Raw genomic sequence first — 17500 nt, 5'->3', positions numbered from 1 at the left:
CGTTGCTCGGGTGTTTGGAGGTGTATGCTGAGCCCCCCCCCCCCCCGAAACGGTCAATTTTTAAAAACTTTAACCCCTATTATGACCCCTTAAAATTTATTGTTTTGGGCTCAAATAGAATTATTACGTTAGATCCATATTCAAGGAACCTATATCTAATATTTCAACTGTTTAGACCCAAAATTGTCGGAGGAGTTTGGTAGAGTTCTCAAAGGACAAATCGTTGAACTTTGACCCCTTAACAGCCAAAATTCTGGTCGACCCCCCGATCACATAAGTTTTCCCAAATGTCAGTACTCTGTATATCAAATTTCGAGTCTGTAGACTAAAAATTTAAAAAATTATTGCGAAGGAAAATGTACACAGACACACAGACAGACACACAGACACGTTCACTTTTATAGATATACTAGCATTTCAGTTCGGTGTTGCTCCGGATTTTGGAGGTGTATACTGTGAAAAAAACAAAAACACACACACACACACACACACACACACACACACACACACACACACACACACACACAAAGGTAAATTTATTTGACTTTGACCCATATTATTACCCCTTAAAATGTATTGTTTGGGACTCAAATCGAGTTATTAATTTAGATCCATGTCCAAGGAACCTATACCTTAAATTTCAAGTGTTTAGACCCGAAATTGTCGGAGGAGTTTGGTAGAGTTCTCAAAAGTCAAATCGTTAAATTTGACCCCTTAACACCCAAATTTCTTGCCGAAAACACATCACATATATTTTCCCAAATGTCAGTACCCTGTATATCAAATTTCAAGTCTGTAGACTTAAAATTAACAGAGTTATTTCCAAGCAACATGTACGCAGACAGACAGATAGAGAGGCACGCAGACAGACACACAGACACACGGGCACGTTCACTTTTATAGATATCCTAGCATTTTGGCCCAGCGTTGCCGAGGTGTTTGGAGGTGTATGCAGTGCAAAAAAAAGGTCACTTTTTTAAACTTTGGCCTCTATTATGACCCCTTAACATTTATTGTTTTGAGCTCAAATCAAGTTATTAAGTTAGATCCATATCCAAGGAACCTATATTTACAATTTCAAGTGTTTAAACCCCAAATTGTCAGAGGAGTTTGGTAGAGTTCTCAAGGGTCAAATCGTTGAACTTTGACCCCTTAATCGCCAAATTTCTATCCGAAAATCAATCACATCCATTTTCCAAATCTCAGTCCCCTGTATATCAAATTTCGAGTCTGTAGAGTAAAAATTGACAGAGTTATTGCGTAGGGGAATGTACTCAGACACACAGATACACATACACACAGACACACAGATACACAGACACTTTTATTTTTATATATATATATAGAGACTAGCATTTCGTCTCGGCGGTGTCCGCGTGTTTAGAAGTATATGTTAAAAAAAAGGTTAACTTTTTTAGCTTTGACCCCTTAACATTTAATTTTTTGGGCTCAAATAAAATTATTAAGTCAGATCCATGTTCAAGGAACCTATATCTAAAATTTCAAGTGTTTAGACCAAAAATTGCCGAAGTAGTTTGGTAGAGTTCTCAAAGGCCAAATCGTTTAACCCATTAGCAGCCAAATTTCCGGTTGAAAACCGATCACATCGGTTTTTCCAAATCTCAATAACCTGTATATCAAATTTCGAGTCTGCAGACTAAAAATTGACAGAGTTATTGCGTAGTGAAATGTATACAGACACACAGACAGATAGACAGACAGACAGACAGACACGTTCACTTTTATAGATATATAGATCGATCGATAGATAGATAGATAGATAGATAGATAACAGTTAAAGATCGGTCAAAATGCAGACTATTAAAAAATAAACATTTATTTATTTAAATTATAATTTTTGCCCCATCAAGAAAAATACAGACATTTTTTTCTTTTTTTTACACTGCATGATGTCATATAGCCGTAGAATTCTGTTCTTATTGTAGATTGAGATGTTTTTATGAGCGAGTCCAGTTGCTTTGTGCTCACAATAATACACAAATAATAGCCATTTTGTTAATCTCGTATATCGATATTTTCACACACATATTTTAGTGTTTAGTTGAATCATTTCATAAATCTGTCTGTGAAACACTTTCTGTAAGGATGTCAATTGCATCTTCGTATGTGACAGCTGTTTTTGAAAAAACAAACAAACAAACAAACACAAAAAACAAACAAACTTACCGACCATTTTTAATACGTAACGCATGTTCATGTCTAGGAAAGTCACAGTGGTTTACAACAAGAACTGACAACCTTGGTGAGCCAAGTTCGAGTCCGGTTAATTCCACACTTTCACTCAGGAACGTTGGCAACCTTCATGTTGCCTCCCTCCTGAAAGTACCGGATATCATTCTGGAAAGAATTCTTAATAGAATGTGTCATGGGACCGTTACCTACCCATTAATGGACTCTCCCAAATACTATATTAATCGAGAGACAAGTATTCTTGGGTGGAAAGCGCTTCTCTACAGAGATCCGACTGACAAATAAGCATCGCTTGCGTCACCGTTTTTCGACGTGGTTGTGTTCTTTTTCAACATATCTTAAAATACTTTTTATACTGTGTTCCGAGTTGTGCTTTCGTGGTCTCAATTCTGGGTTCGCATCAGAAAGATATCGAGGAAACGAATGCCAACAAAGACACAAACAAAAAATAGCAACTGCCTGTGCCTATTATTCTGATGAATGCTGGAATGGAGAAACAATTGAAATTTGGCGGGAACGAGCATAAATTTAAAAACATTGATCTAAAATATATAATTTGAAAGAAACTGATCCACCAAAAGTTATTTAGCACTATAAGTTCTATTCAGGATTTAATAATTATAAGTTGTCTTACCTGTTATTGCCAACGGATTTTCAAAGAATTAGACATAGACACCCCCAAAATAAAACAGCGTTTCTCCTATCTGAAATAATAAAAAAAGACGAAGCGTATAATAGACAATTCCAGAAATAAAATTGTAAAATAAAAAAAAAATGCTAAATTATTTTTCAAATATTTATTTTAAAGTACTAGCAAACTCGTGTTCTAGCGTTGCCCGGAAAAGTCGAGGAAACCAACAATCGCAACCTCTGAAGTAAGTTGGTCGAAAAGAACAAAAAGACTATTTTTCACTGAAAGTCCTAAGCTTTTATGCGCAACAACAAAAATAAAGATTATTAAGGAAGTATATACTAACTCTTTTGCTTTGGGAGAGCGGGGATTTGATTCTAATTTGCAATACAACGGAAAATAAAATGGTGACTGGTGTACAATATGAAGCGAAATGCAGAATGGTAATATTTACTTTCGTAAAGAAATTACTGTGAAAAGTTATTCACCGACTAATTCACTTCACTAGAAAGAGAAAGAGAAAGAGAAAGAGAGAGAGAGTTCATATTTAGAGATTTTATAATCTACAATGCCAAATCTAGTCACAGCCCGCAGAATCGTATTACCCGTTTGTCCAAAATGCTACGTGAAAAATATGCCTGCACTGTGTAATAATAAAATAAAAATATTCTTTAGAAATGAAAATAGTAATTGAATTAGAAAACAATAAAACTAACTAAATGAGAAGTTATTTTTCAAACCAATATGCAAATACGTCGATCGCGTGGACATGCTAAGTATATTAGATTTATTTTGTATATAAAATTATTATTTAATTGCCGCTGTAAATGCGATGAAATTGTTCGACTTAATAAATATACATAGATATATATTAGTTGAACCACTAGCTATAATAATAATAATAATAATAATAATAATAATAATAATAATAATAATAATAGCGAAACACGAAGAAATTCAGAATAATACCAATAATTGTAGGGGGGCTAAAAACAGTTTCGATACAAAATACAAGGTGGAACGGTGTATTTGTCGCCCTAAAGAAAAAAAAACACTGCAGCTTTATTTTAAAACTTTTATCGAAAAATATTAATTCCGGTAACTTGATTATGTAACAGAGGTGACATCTATTCAATGTAGCCACCTTCAGTCTCAATCACCGCTTTGATACGGGTCCGGAACTGGGAGCAGGCCTTTTCCACAAGCGCTGACAGGAGCTCGGCGAATACTCGGCTGATAGCGACGGTCAGGTTGGCTTTAGTGTTGTGGGACGTCATGTTGGTGATGTTCTCGACGTATGATCAAACGAAGCAGTCCAGCGTGTTCAGGTCGAGGGTGGCCAATGATAGAAGGGCACAAAGTCGTAGCACTTCTGTAGCCAAGTCTGAGTCTCTTTAGACTTGTGGGCCAGCGCAGTCTTGCTGCCACATTCAAGGTCTGCCAGTAGCCATATGATTGTACCAGAGAATCACCACACTCCAAGTACACTTTGGTGTTGACTTTCAAGCCGACTTCGAAAATGTGAGATGGTACAATATGACCCTCTCAGGAAACCACACCAAAGACCATAACTGTGTTTTTATCACCATAAGCACGTTCCTGTTATTCGTGGCGACCCACCGAGGGTGCATGCAATGGTCCTGTTGTCATAACTTGGATCAGCAGAGAGAATTAGTTGTACAGCGGCACATCTCCGATCTCTCTCGTCGAACATTGTGTCACTTTTAGACATGATAGAAGGCTCCTATCGCTTTTGGGATTTATACACAACTGACCAACTAGTAGATGGTCTGAAAAAAAAAAAAGAAAAGAAAATCGGTTTTCATCAAACGGAAATGAAATCATATCGTCTTTTCTGGAGCAGCAATTTTTCGTTCCACCCTGTATCATTTCTGTTGTCACATTTTGCGTCTGGCTATTGTTATTGTCGATTTTATGCTGATAGGCGGATATAACAAATCACCATAGACTATCAACATTTTCTTTTCTCATTCTTTCAGCACCTTCCGCAAGTTTCTGAAGTACTCAAACGCTGATCTAATGGTTATCGTACTTGATTCATTGTCGTTAGGTTTTGGTTTCGATCTCAGCTCGAGTATTTTTTTTTTTTACTTACAAGAAGTGAACGGTTTAGAAAAAAATCCCATTACTCGCATGTACATGTCTCAGTTTCTGTATAATTTAAAATATAATATTTATGCGTATTTTACGACCGGGCAACACTGGGCGGCCTGCCCACACTATATAATATATATTACATTTGAAATATATCATTTTCTAAACTTTCATCTTAACTTTTTTTTGCAAATGAAAAATACTAAAACTAAATCTGAATGAATAAATGGCAATGCCTGTCTACGATTGAAAACACTTCCGGCTTACACCGTATATATACTAATTCTCAAAACCTCTCAGACCAAACTTGATATGACTTAGTTGCATATGCACTTTTAAAAAATATTTCTAATAAATTAATATTATGTAATATACATTTATAAATGGTATTAACAAATACTGTCGTATAAACACAATAATTTCATTTATAGCGTTTTTATTATAAATTATTAATACAAATAAGTAAAGAGGTTAGAAAAAAAAACCGATAGAGTTTTATGGAAAAAAAAAATAGCATTCAACTTTAAAGGGAGATAATTGCATCAGAAATCCGGATTCGGATGGTGCTGATGTTGTGAAGAACAGATACTACACCTTTTTACTTTAGCTAAAAGGCAAAGGAGCTAAAAAAAAAAAAAATGATTTTTCGTGATTAGGAATTTTAAAGAAAAGTTCTATAAATATATATAGTTCGTCAACGTATAGATTTTTTTTTTAAAGAAATGATTGTATATTTTATTTATGTTATATGTCTCTTTGTCTGTCTGTCTGTCTGTCTGTCTGTACATCCCACTCTTTCTCAGACACTATTAGTTCGATATGTCTGAAATTCCGTATGGACCTTTGTTATGATAAGATGCAGCAAGCTAAGCATTATGGTCTCCGTTGGATGCATAGGAAGTGATTAATAGGGATTAGTATTTAATATGAAAATGAACACAAATTTAATCATATTTAACCCTCAATTTGGCATAAAGGACCCATTCAAAATCAACGGGATATAACTTTTGCTTGTTTTAACGGACAAAAACGTCTAGTAATTTCATAATGATCATCCTCTACCGAACAGTTACTTGATGAGCAATTTGAACCACTCCTTAATACTATAAAATGAGTTTGATATTTTGTTATATGAAATAAATTTTGTATTGTTTGGACTATTCGTACTAATATTTTCATACTGGTTAAGCTTATCATAACTCTTCAGCCGATGTAAAACATTCACAGCAAAAACTCGTCTAGCTACCATCACTGTAAGCAACTTTCATTTCTCTATTTGTATACCTAAATCTAAACAGAACTTCCATGAACAAAGTTTCTTTCCAAAGACTTCCCATCTCTCGAATACAGTACGATACGACAGGGTTGCTTCCCAACTGATCACAAAATGGACGTTTTCAAGTCAAATGTTAAAAAATTTTTTTCGAGTCATTCCCTCAAATAATCAAATTCTGACAATTCTATTTATCGTTTCCAATCCTCTCAAGATAGTGTTAATAGAAAACCTGACAACCTTATTAACCCTAGTAAGTGATGCCCTTTTCTCTTCCCTGCAACCTCTTTCCAAACATAAGACACTTTACGAGCCTGTTATTGCTCTATAGTTATTTTCATGGCAAGTGTTCGCCTGCGCTCCAATCTATAGCCTTCTCTTTGCCAAACTTTCACAAAAACGATCGATTATCTGCAACGACTATCAACAATTTCTCCCACTCTTTATCTTTACCTAAACCTTAACAAATCGTCATTCCTAGAACTGCCCGTCTGTGGAACTCTGCCCCGCTGGCATGCTTTCCAGCTAACTACAATATGGTAGTCTTCAAATCCAATGTAAACAAGTTCTTGTTGCGCTGTCTTCTTAAATAATCAAATTCTACCCAATTTCCAGCATTAACGATTACTACACCACCACCATACATATTTAAACTATTATCCTCGGTAGGTTTTCGGGCCTTGATAAGTGGTGACTTTCTTTGCAAAAAAAAAAAGAAAAGAAAAATTGAAGCTGAACGTAGATTCTATGAACAAAGTTTCTTTCCTAGAACTGATAAGTGGTGATTCCTTTGTAAAAAAAAAAAATCGTTCTCGAGTGACTTTTGGGCCTTACTAAACGGTGACACCTTCGTGTATATATATATATATATATAAAAATTACAATTAAATTTACCAAAATGATCCAAGATGGTAAAATTAAAGTATATTATAAATATTAAAGAGTTAATATTTATAAAATTATCTCAGCCAGATGTAAAAGCTCGATAAAACCAAATAGGAAATAGAGCTTATAATATGAGCAAATAGTTAATAAAATATGTTAAAAAACACTTTGAAATGAGTTAAAAACATATTTAATCTGAAAAGGAAACACTAGATAAATGGATAGTCCTTAATCCGCGGAGTTTCGAAGAAATACTTTCCTTCTCATCAGAGGGTAGGAATTAGTAAAATGCGGGATCGGATTTTGCATGCAGAAATATCTGATGAAACAACAAGTAAGTCAAAGATCTTACTTGAAAACAAAAAAAAAGTGAAGCAGAGGGAATATGGTAAAGAAAAAGGTGATGAAACATGAATGGATAGTCTGGTGGGAAATAAAAAATCCAGTGACGGTAAAATCCAAATGTAAAACTTCAAGAAAGTTAAAAGAATTTCCATTTGTACAAGTAAAATCCCAGGAAATCCCATATTTGGAAGAAGATGGTCCATAATAATCCAAAGGCAGAAATCCATATCTGTTGAACCTTCTTGAGGGAGATGTTTATGAACTTGGGGAACTTTTTGTCGAACTCTGGAATATACACCAAAATTTAAACCGAACGCTTTATTTAATCAACAAAAGGTAGATTGTTCTCGCTCCGTCAGTCATGAATGGGTAGAAAAAGAGCTAAATGGCCGATTATAGTCGAGGCCGACCCGAAGACTCCCTTTTCATTAGCGGCAACAAATAAGCGTAGGGGAGGGCGCCACTTCATTCCCAGAGTTACTCCACTTGCTCTTGATCTTCCCCTTATAACGCTGAGTGTACAGCAAGGTTTAATATTTCTATCTGGAATTTTAGTGGAATTAAGCATCAAGTACCATTTTTTTAATCGTTGGCATAACTCAACCTCTGTCTCCCGGCCCATAAGAGAACACTTTTACCATTATGTCAAATTAGTAGGTGTTAAGTAATTATTAATTCATTTCATAATTATTATCGCCTGCATAAAACATTAAACATTCAGCCCCCCCCCCCGAAACTATACCTTTGTAACAATTAGATTATTTGGACTACTATTTTCATGTTGATTGGATCTGTGGTGCAACGGATATAGCCGTTAATTAACAATCATTTTTATGTGACAGTTTCTGAGGGAATGGGCGAAGGTTCAATCTCTACTACATGCGCTAATATCTATGAATAACATTACTATAGTTGAACCATTAAACTAGCCATGGCTGACGGGTCGAGAACAATTTACCCCCGTAGATGTAATGAAAGTGTTCAGTTTAAAACTTCATATAGATTCACTATATATATATATATATATATATATATATATATATATATATATATATATATATATATAGTAAGTTATAAAAATATATATGGCAATTAAGCTACACAAAATATGCCTGACGAATCCTAATGTGGATGTAACGCGGAATATTCTGTGTAGCTTAATTGCTATATATATTTACTTACTACCTAGCTCAACCTATGTATTGAGCACTGTTGAAGTAAATACTTAGTTTACGCATAAAATTATACTTTCGTATATTAATGTATGTGATTAAATGAAGTAGTCATATATATATATATATATATATATATATATATATATAAATTCAGGTTTGAGATATTCAAAAGTAGGGACTAATGAATGCAACGACGTTGTTAGATAGTACTCGATAACAAGAGCAAAATAGTTTTTATTATTTATTCGAGGGTAAACAGTTACATTTGTTCGCTACAAACAGCCGTCTGTTTCAGTCAATGAGACTTCGTTAAGCGACCCTGAACCATTCGACGCCATAGAGAAAAAAAGAAGCTTCTTTTTGCTTCTTTTTTTTGTTTTTTTTTCAATGGAATCGAATGATTCAGGGTCGCCTGACGAAATCTCGTTGACTGAAACAGATGGCTGTTTGTAGCGACGAAATGTAAGTGTTTACCCTCGAATAAATAATAATAATAATAATAATAATAATAATAATAATAATATATATATATATATATATATATATATATATATATATATATATATATATATATATATATACAGAATATCTGACGTAGCAGATCAAACAATTCGTCTGTGTTAGCCAAAACAAATTTCAATGCTCTGTATTCACTAAAGGTAAAAAAAGAAAGATTACATTTAGCTGTACTTCGGTATTGAGTACATTGGATTTTGCCTTGGATTATAGTTTTATAGTTTTTTAAAAAGTTTTTAGGATTGCTAATTTGTATCATCTGGATTATTCAGACTACTATTTTCATTTTGATTAGACCTGTGGCGCAATGAATAAAGATCTTGATTAACCATCAGTTTTCATAAGCAATCCTTATGTAAAATAAAATCTGGTATATATATTTTGTTTTCATCCTAATTTTTCATGATTTATTAAAGTCTTATTTATTAGTTCATGCTAACAAGACCCAAATCAAACACAAATTTATGCGCTTACTGTTTCAACTAATGTTTTTATATATAAATTCCTTATTTATAAAGTTAGGTTGAGCAAATATCGACACCCAGATGAGTCGTTGCCATAGTTTCGTCGTACCTGGCTTAATGATAAAATATCGATCTCTAATGGACACACCTGAGATTTCGGAATAGCAGTCCAGCTCATGTAATACGAGACCAACCGTCAATCCTCTACTCGCTATCGTCCCCCGTCCATTGTCAGATATTGATGGAATAATCCCCACCCATGTTTGTATTCCTATTCTCAACTTAGGCTTCTGATTGGTCGCTAACGATGCCGCGTCACAAAGTATGGGCGATGGTTTCACTGAGTCGTGGCGAGGCGGATGTCTACTTAATTCGGAGGAAGAAGATCAGCTAGGTTGTTTTTAGGTAGCACGGTCGGAAGTGTAGAGGGGATAACGCGTTCGAAGAGACGTGACCAGTGAAAGGATAAGTTAAGAGACATTGCTTCTGCTACCTAGTTTGTGTTATTGATCTAAAAAAAAAAAAAAAAAAAAAATGGCGGAGCTTGTATACGCATGCGCATACAGGCGAATGGCGACTGGCTTGCTTAATGCACTCGCCGCTGTTATTGATTGCCGGTAGAGAAAGTAGAAGGGGACAGGTAAAAAGCATGTATATATTTATAGATCCATTATATGAATATGTAAGACAAATTTATGCGCATATATAATTTGGATTCAAGATATTAAATAATAAATTATGAGAGGGTAGAGGTAAGAGGAGAAACAAACAATTGGGAAGGAAAATGGAGAGGGGAAGCCTGAGGAGATAAGGAACGAAGAAAAGCAAGTGAAAAGAAGAAGTGAAGGCAGAAAGGTAAGGAATATTAGAGAGAAAGTTTGGGAGAATTGAGAATGAATGTAAATGAAAAGGTGAAAGGAAATGGAGAAAGGTGAAACGAAGGGAGGAAGGAGGAAGGAAAAAGGAAGTGAAACAGGAAAAAAACTTACAGGAGAAAGGGGAAAGATAAGGAAGGAAAGGGAAAAGGATAATTAAGGACAAAAGAGAGGGAGGGAAGAAAAAAGAACAAAGAAGAAGGTAAAGAATGGTAGAGGGGGTGGAAAACTCGGAAGGGATGGAAAGAAAATTGAGAGAGAAACGGAAGGGAAATGAGGAAAGGAAAATATACGAGAAAGGAAAAAAATGAAGGTGGTGAAAGAAATGAGAAAAGAAGCAGAGGAATGAAGACAGGGAAAATAAGGAAGGAAGGAAGGCAGGGAAAGTGAGGGGGGAAAATTAAGGCAGCATGTGAAGAGAGATAAAAAAGAAAGGGAAAAGTAATGCTAAGCAAAGAAATAAGAAAAAGATTGGGAAAGAAGGAAGAAAGGAAAGAAGGAAGGAAGATGGAAAATTAAATTAAATTAAAGAAGGAATAGAAGAAAAATGAGGGTGCCGATTAAAAGGCAAAGGAGAAAGAGACGAAGGAAAAAGAAGGGTTAGAGGAAGTGAAAATTGAAGAAAGTAAGGAAGAAAATGAAGAAGGAAGAAAAAATGAAGAAAGATAGAAATGAAAAAGAAAGGTGATTAAATATAAAGCACGCGCGTTCATTTAGAATATATTTCAAATCTATACTCATATAAACTTCGTTTTTTGTGTATTGATAATCATATTAAAACACTTTTTTTTCTATTTATTTAAAAATAGAATACAACTATGTTATATATGGATCGTGGAATTGCATTCATCTGCAAAAGATCTAGTTAATTTGCATATTCTTTTAAACATTCATTTTAATAAATTTCCTATTAGATTTTTTCGGATTAATTATGGGATGATCATCTTTAGTTAACTATTACGTGTAATTATATTCATGCAGATATTCTACATGATTTATACTTGTGTAATATTTGCGTCAAAAGCTTATAGTTAACACAAACCGCTTTCTCTCTATATATATTCATGTATGCGTATATATATTTGTTCAAAAAAATTGCCTACTAAACGTCTTTAATAGTTTGTGGTCCATAGACATGACACTTCATATATAGGGTATTCGAGCCATGCAAAACTTTATATTTGGGTTAGCGAAAATCGTTGCAAAAGTGTGAAAATTAAAGAAATGGAATTTTCCAGGTGAAGGTCGAACGACGCCATTACAAATATGCATGCGTAACGTAATAGTTATTGGTTCATTTTTTTTCTTTTTAGCCTTGCAGTAAACATGTCTTCATAGGTCAGACTTTAATGTCAAATGAAAAAGTAAATCGTAACTTGGGTTTCAGTTCTCGGTGGTGGCGGACAATTCATCTTTTTTTTTTCTTCTTTTTTTTAGTTTTTAAATCATTGCTATATATTGGGTCCAATATAATATAATAATAAATACGAAATCTGTATTAATCAAAATATCATATTTAAGCGTATTTTACGACCAGGCAATACCGGGCTTGCTAGTTTTCAACAAAATTGATTAAAAATCATGCAACCTTTCGTACGTTTGTTTCGTATATTTAGATTTTATACTTCGTAAGAGATACATAAAAATGGTATAAATTGTTTTTTTTTTCGGGAATTTAATTGTGTTTCTTCATTAAAAACATCGAATTTCTTCATATTTGACAAATAAAAAATGGAAAAACACGCAAAATCATAGCAGTTATTATAATTTAAATATTAACATTTTGATCGGTCCTTTAACCAATCTGATAAATTTGGAGCGGCACTTCCATAAATTTTATAGTTATAGTCAGTTAGCATCTTCCATAATTTTCTGTTTTTTTCGCTACCGGATCGGTGATGAAACAAAATAGCACCTTTGCTTGTTTTTTTTTTTTTTTTTTTTTTTTTTTGCTATTCAGCATTTGTATTTTTAAGCAATTTATTGAAATAAAATATAAAAAATACACAACTGAAAAGTATACAATAAAAAATGACAACATTATATATAAAAAGTAACACAAATAGTCTGTATTTGCACTTAAAATAACACAATTAGCTTTCTATAACCAATTTTATTTGTAAAATTCAAATGGAAAAATCTCATTAGGTTTAATCGAGTATGCTGATTTATCTTTATATATATATATGCCAGTGCGTGTGTATATGTGTGTGTGCGCGCGCGTGTGTATATGTGGGTGTGGGTGTGTAAAAGTCTGATCTATTAATTGGATTTAGTGTTTGTCCGATTAAAATAGCTGCTAAGTGGTCAAAATTGTAGAGCTAGTTTCAATTTTAGCTGAGGAAACCCAAGTCATATAAAAAAAACCCTTTTAAATAACAATTATGTATTATGTACAATCTAATAATCCATAGAGAATTGACTTTATAATAAAAAAATACGCAATCTGCATAGATTAAAATATATTTAAGTGTATTTTACGAGTGGACAACGCAGGGTAGCGTGCTAGTATACATATATATATATATATATATATATATATATATATATAATAGAAATTTTCAAAAAAAAAAAATTAAAACCCTGTAAAGAAGGTATACAATATATATATATATATATATATATATATATATATATATATATATATTGTATTTAGGCAGCATGTTTACATTTAGACAGACATTGTTGAACAGCACGAAGTGTTCCTGTTTAATCTTTTTTTTTTTCGTAATCTTTTCATGTTTCGCATGATCGTTCTAATATAGCGGTCGAATTTGTGTAAGAAAGTTCCGTAGTCGTTTTCGTCCATCTTTTTTTTTGCAAGTACTTTCAACCGATTTTCTTCAGTTGTATTCAAACAGTTTTTGATTACTGTTTTGTTTAAAATGTGAATGCTTTTATATGCTTTAATTCAAATTACATTTAAAATAGTGAAGAGACTCGTGTGTAGAAAAATGTTTAACTTGTTAATAACGTGACTAAAATAAATGTGCAATGGTTTAATAGTGGGATTTACAAAATTGAATGAAAGTTACAATTTTTTTTATTTAATAAATTCATAAAATTACATTACAACACAGATGTATATATATAAATATAGATATACATATGCTTCTATATGTGCACCCCTATATATATATATATATATATATATATATATATATATATATATATATCTGAATATATATACATATATATATTTAAATATATATATAAATATATACATAAATATAAATATATAAATATATATATAAATATATATATATATTTATATATATAAATATATATATATAAATATATATATTAAATATATATATATATAAATATATTAATATATATATAAATATATATATATATATATATATATATATATAAATAAATAGTAATTAATAAAATATATATGGCGATTAAGCTACACTGAATATTCGGCGTTTCATCCCCTCTAGGATTCCTCAGGCTTATGCGCATAAGCCTGAGGAATCCTAGAGTGGATGAAACGCCGAATATTCAGTGTAGCTTAATCGCCATATATATTTTATAAATTACTAACTACGTAGTTCTACCTAGGTATTGAGCACTTTTGAAGTAAATACTTAAAGTTTACGCATAAATATATACTTCCGTATATTAATTTTATGTGAGTAAATGAAGTAGTTATATATAAATATATATAAATAAATATATATATAAATATATATATATATATAAATAAATATATATATAAATATATATATATAAATATATATATGTAAATATATATAAATATATGCATATATATCTATATATCTATATCTATATCTATCTATCTATCTGTCTGTATATATATATATATATATATATATATATATATATATATATATATATATATATATATATATATATTGGATAGTTACTTACCCAGGCACTTCAAAATGTTAATACTGTTTTCAAAATTTACATTGTTAATTGTTTGTCTTTTTAGCTCTTATATACAGTGCTTCCAGTATTTTTAATCTTTTTACGTTTGGATCCATATGCATGACTTTCGTGTTTTCAACTAGGATTTTTCTAAATTGGGAATCTGTGCAGCTATGTTTTTTGAGGTGTTGGCAAATCGAGCTTGTATCTTAAAGGTGTAGGGCTAATCGTTTGGACAATATATATAACATAATATTTTCGCAAAGACCAAGGCTACAAAATATAAAATGAGAACATCTTATTGTGTATTTTCTTATGCGTTACAATCGATTCATCGCTACTTGAAAACTTTAAAATATTATGTCATTTAAAAATATTCCAAAATAGCTCCTCCTCAGGCGGCAAAATGCTTTATTTATACATATATAAACACATACATCTATTTTTAGATATCAAGCAGTTTGACCTACCTACATACGGTCCTTATATTTTCTTTTTGTTTTTATATTTATGGATACCCTTTGTATTTAGTGAGCGCTACATTTTCGTATTTCTACTTTTAAATGATATTTCAACCAATTGCCTATTTTAATAATAATATAATCTTTTGTGTGTTTTTATATTGTAATAATTATTTTTCTTACCAATTTATTTATTTGGTTCATTTATTTCCAAATCCTAATCCTCTCCTTTCAAATACTAGTTTCTACTTATATGCTCGATTATCTCGTCTATAATCTACGATAGTTTCGTATAAACTTTGTTTACATTCTACGATCTACTGATTAATTTATGCTTAACATTTTATTTCTTAAGGAACTGTGTTTAAAAAGTTAATTTAAATATTATTAATTAAAATTATCTTCATCCCTTACTGGTTATGCGAATAAGTTAAATTCTAAATTTATCTTTTCAATTCTTATCATTATCCAAGTATTTTATTATTATTTTTTTTATCTTTCCTTTTTATTATCATCCGTAAAATCTTATCGTTCAAATGGAGATAACTCTATTTAGCCAATTTTTCCTAATTTATCAATTTATCGAAATTCCAGGCATTAATATTTTAATATTTAGACTTTAGTATTTATTAATCATGTTTGTTTAATCTAAAACTTATGCTTCTAACATTATCTTATTTATAACAATCTTAGGTCCATAGTAGATAAAGCTAGACAGTATAAATCGAGTAAACAAAAAAAAAATGTAATCCATGTTTACTTGAAGCATAACACATAGTGAAGCTGGTCAATGTCAAAAATGCAACGTGGACGTGAAGACACACCAACTGAACGATATGCAAGCAAATTCTGTTTTAAACTTGAAAAAAAAATGGCACAGACACGTATGTAATGCTTCAGATTACCTTTTGACCATCTTGCATGAATCAAGCATCAATTTTTGAGTGACATAAGAAATTCAATGAAGCAGGGAAACTGTGAGGGATGATAAGTGGCGTGCGACTAGTAAGCAAGTCAGAACATCAGAGTTGATTGGCCAAATAAAGACTTTCTTTGTTAAGGACCTTTTTGTGTCTATAGAGACAATAAGTGCACAGTTTGATGTCAGTGTGGGAACTGTACACACAATTATTTACGAGAAACTGAAGATGCAGAAGATTTGAGCAAAGTTTGTCTCAAGCGTGCCCAGAGAAGACAGAGTTGTCATGACAGTAGGGAGATGGTTGAGCGGATCAATTCAGATCCTGCAGTCCAGACCTTGCTCACTGTGACTTTTGGTCATTCTCTAAGCTCGAGGAAAACCTTAGAGGCTGTTGTTATGAGACATTTGAGGAGATGAAAGAGGCTGTGACGAGGGACATTGATATGCTCACACAAGAGGATATTCATGGTGCCTTCCATAAATTGTTGGAACGGTACAACAAGTGCATTGCATCCGGAGGAGATTACTTCGAAGGGGACTAGAGTTTCATGTGTGTAATGTCAATAAAAATGTCCATACGAGAAAAATCTGGAAAATTATTGGAGGCACCTCGTAATTCAGTTTACGCCATCGTATACTTCGCTTAATGTTATCGGCTATGTATTGATATAGAATGCACATTCTGCTTCAAATGCATTTTCTGTTTCTTATTTAATTAAGCTAAATAATAAAACTCTTCCTATTCCGGTTTAATCTATTAGTTGAGTATTGTTATCGAAAGTAACAGCGTACCGAAAGAACGACTTCCATTGTTGATGGAATTAACGATAAAAAAATTGGGAGAGAGAGTGATAGAGAGATAGGGAAAGAGAAAGAGAGAGATAGAGAGAGATCGGGAAAGAGAGAGAGAGAGAGAGAGAGAGAGAGAGAGAGAGAGAGAGAGAGAGAGAGAGAGAGAGAGATTCGTAAAGGATGAAGATACAAAAGAATAAAGGGTTATCGAGTTAAATAAAAGCTAAACCAATGAAATGTTTCGAAACAGTTGTCATGGTAACAAACAACCTACGCATCCACCTGTTCGTCGCGTAGATAAATTTAATGTACCATTAGTTATTCAATATTTCTACCGCCGACTATATATATGGGATTTTGATAAGACTTAAGCATCTTTACGGACTATTTCTATCACTCTCGCGCACAGTACTTGCTCACGTTATATTAGTAGTTATAATACTTGCTCTTCGAAGTGTTCATGACACTGAGGTATGTTTATGCATGCTAAGAAGTTCAGAATGATTAAACTTTATATCTAATTAGGGTACTTCTGCACTTTAGTGCCCGTTTTTGCATGGGTTTTACTCTGCAACGTCCGGCACATGACGGAAACCGCCGGATTACACCGAGTGAGCAAAAAGAGACGCGAACTAGCAGACGGTAAAAATTGGAAGAAATAAAAAAGAAAGGAAAGGAAAGAGTTTAAAAGAAAAAGAAAGGAAGGGCAGAGTATCATTGCGCTTCTCCAAGCAACAAGTCTTGTGAAAAGGAAGGAAAATGAATAATTCCAGTATAAACAACCTCAACCTCCCCATGTTAAGAACGGCTTTTGGAATAAAAACCTCCAACCTTGAAAGCCGTTCTTAACATGGGGAGGTCGAAGGTGTTTATTCCGAAATCCGTCCTTAACATGGAGATCTTGGGGGTATTTATTCCGAAAGCCATTTTTAACATGG

The 17500-nt window shown here is 32.6% G+C and overlaps 1 protein-coding gene across 2 annotated transcripts in view; it reads right to left on the bottom strand.

Moving 5' to 3' along the window:
- The window catches only part of LOC145258091 (uncharacterized), a 448867-nt gene that overhangs the window by 190243 nt on the left and 241124 nt on the right, over positions 1-17500 (bottom strand). For both annotated transcript variants that reach the window (XM_080115832.1, XM_080115838.1), the window contains exon 3: positions 2846-2915. The gene's annotated coding sequence lies outside the window, so the exon portion shown is untranslated. The remainder of the gene's footprint in view (positions 1-2845; positions 2916-17500) is intronic.

The sequence above is a fragment of the Euprymna scolopes genome, chromosome 3 (genome assembly GCF_053919585.1).
Source record: "Euprymna scolopes isolate OS-2025 chromosome 3, ASM5391958v1, whole genome shotgun sequence".
Taxonomy (NCBI): domain Eukaryota; kingdom Metazoa; phylum Mollusca; class Cephalopoda; order Sepiida; family Sepiolidae; genus Euprymna; species Euprymna scolopes.
Note: the sequence above shows the minus strand (reverse complement) of the source record. Positions and strands in the feature narration are given on the sequence as shown.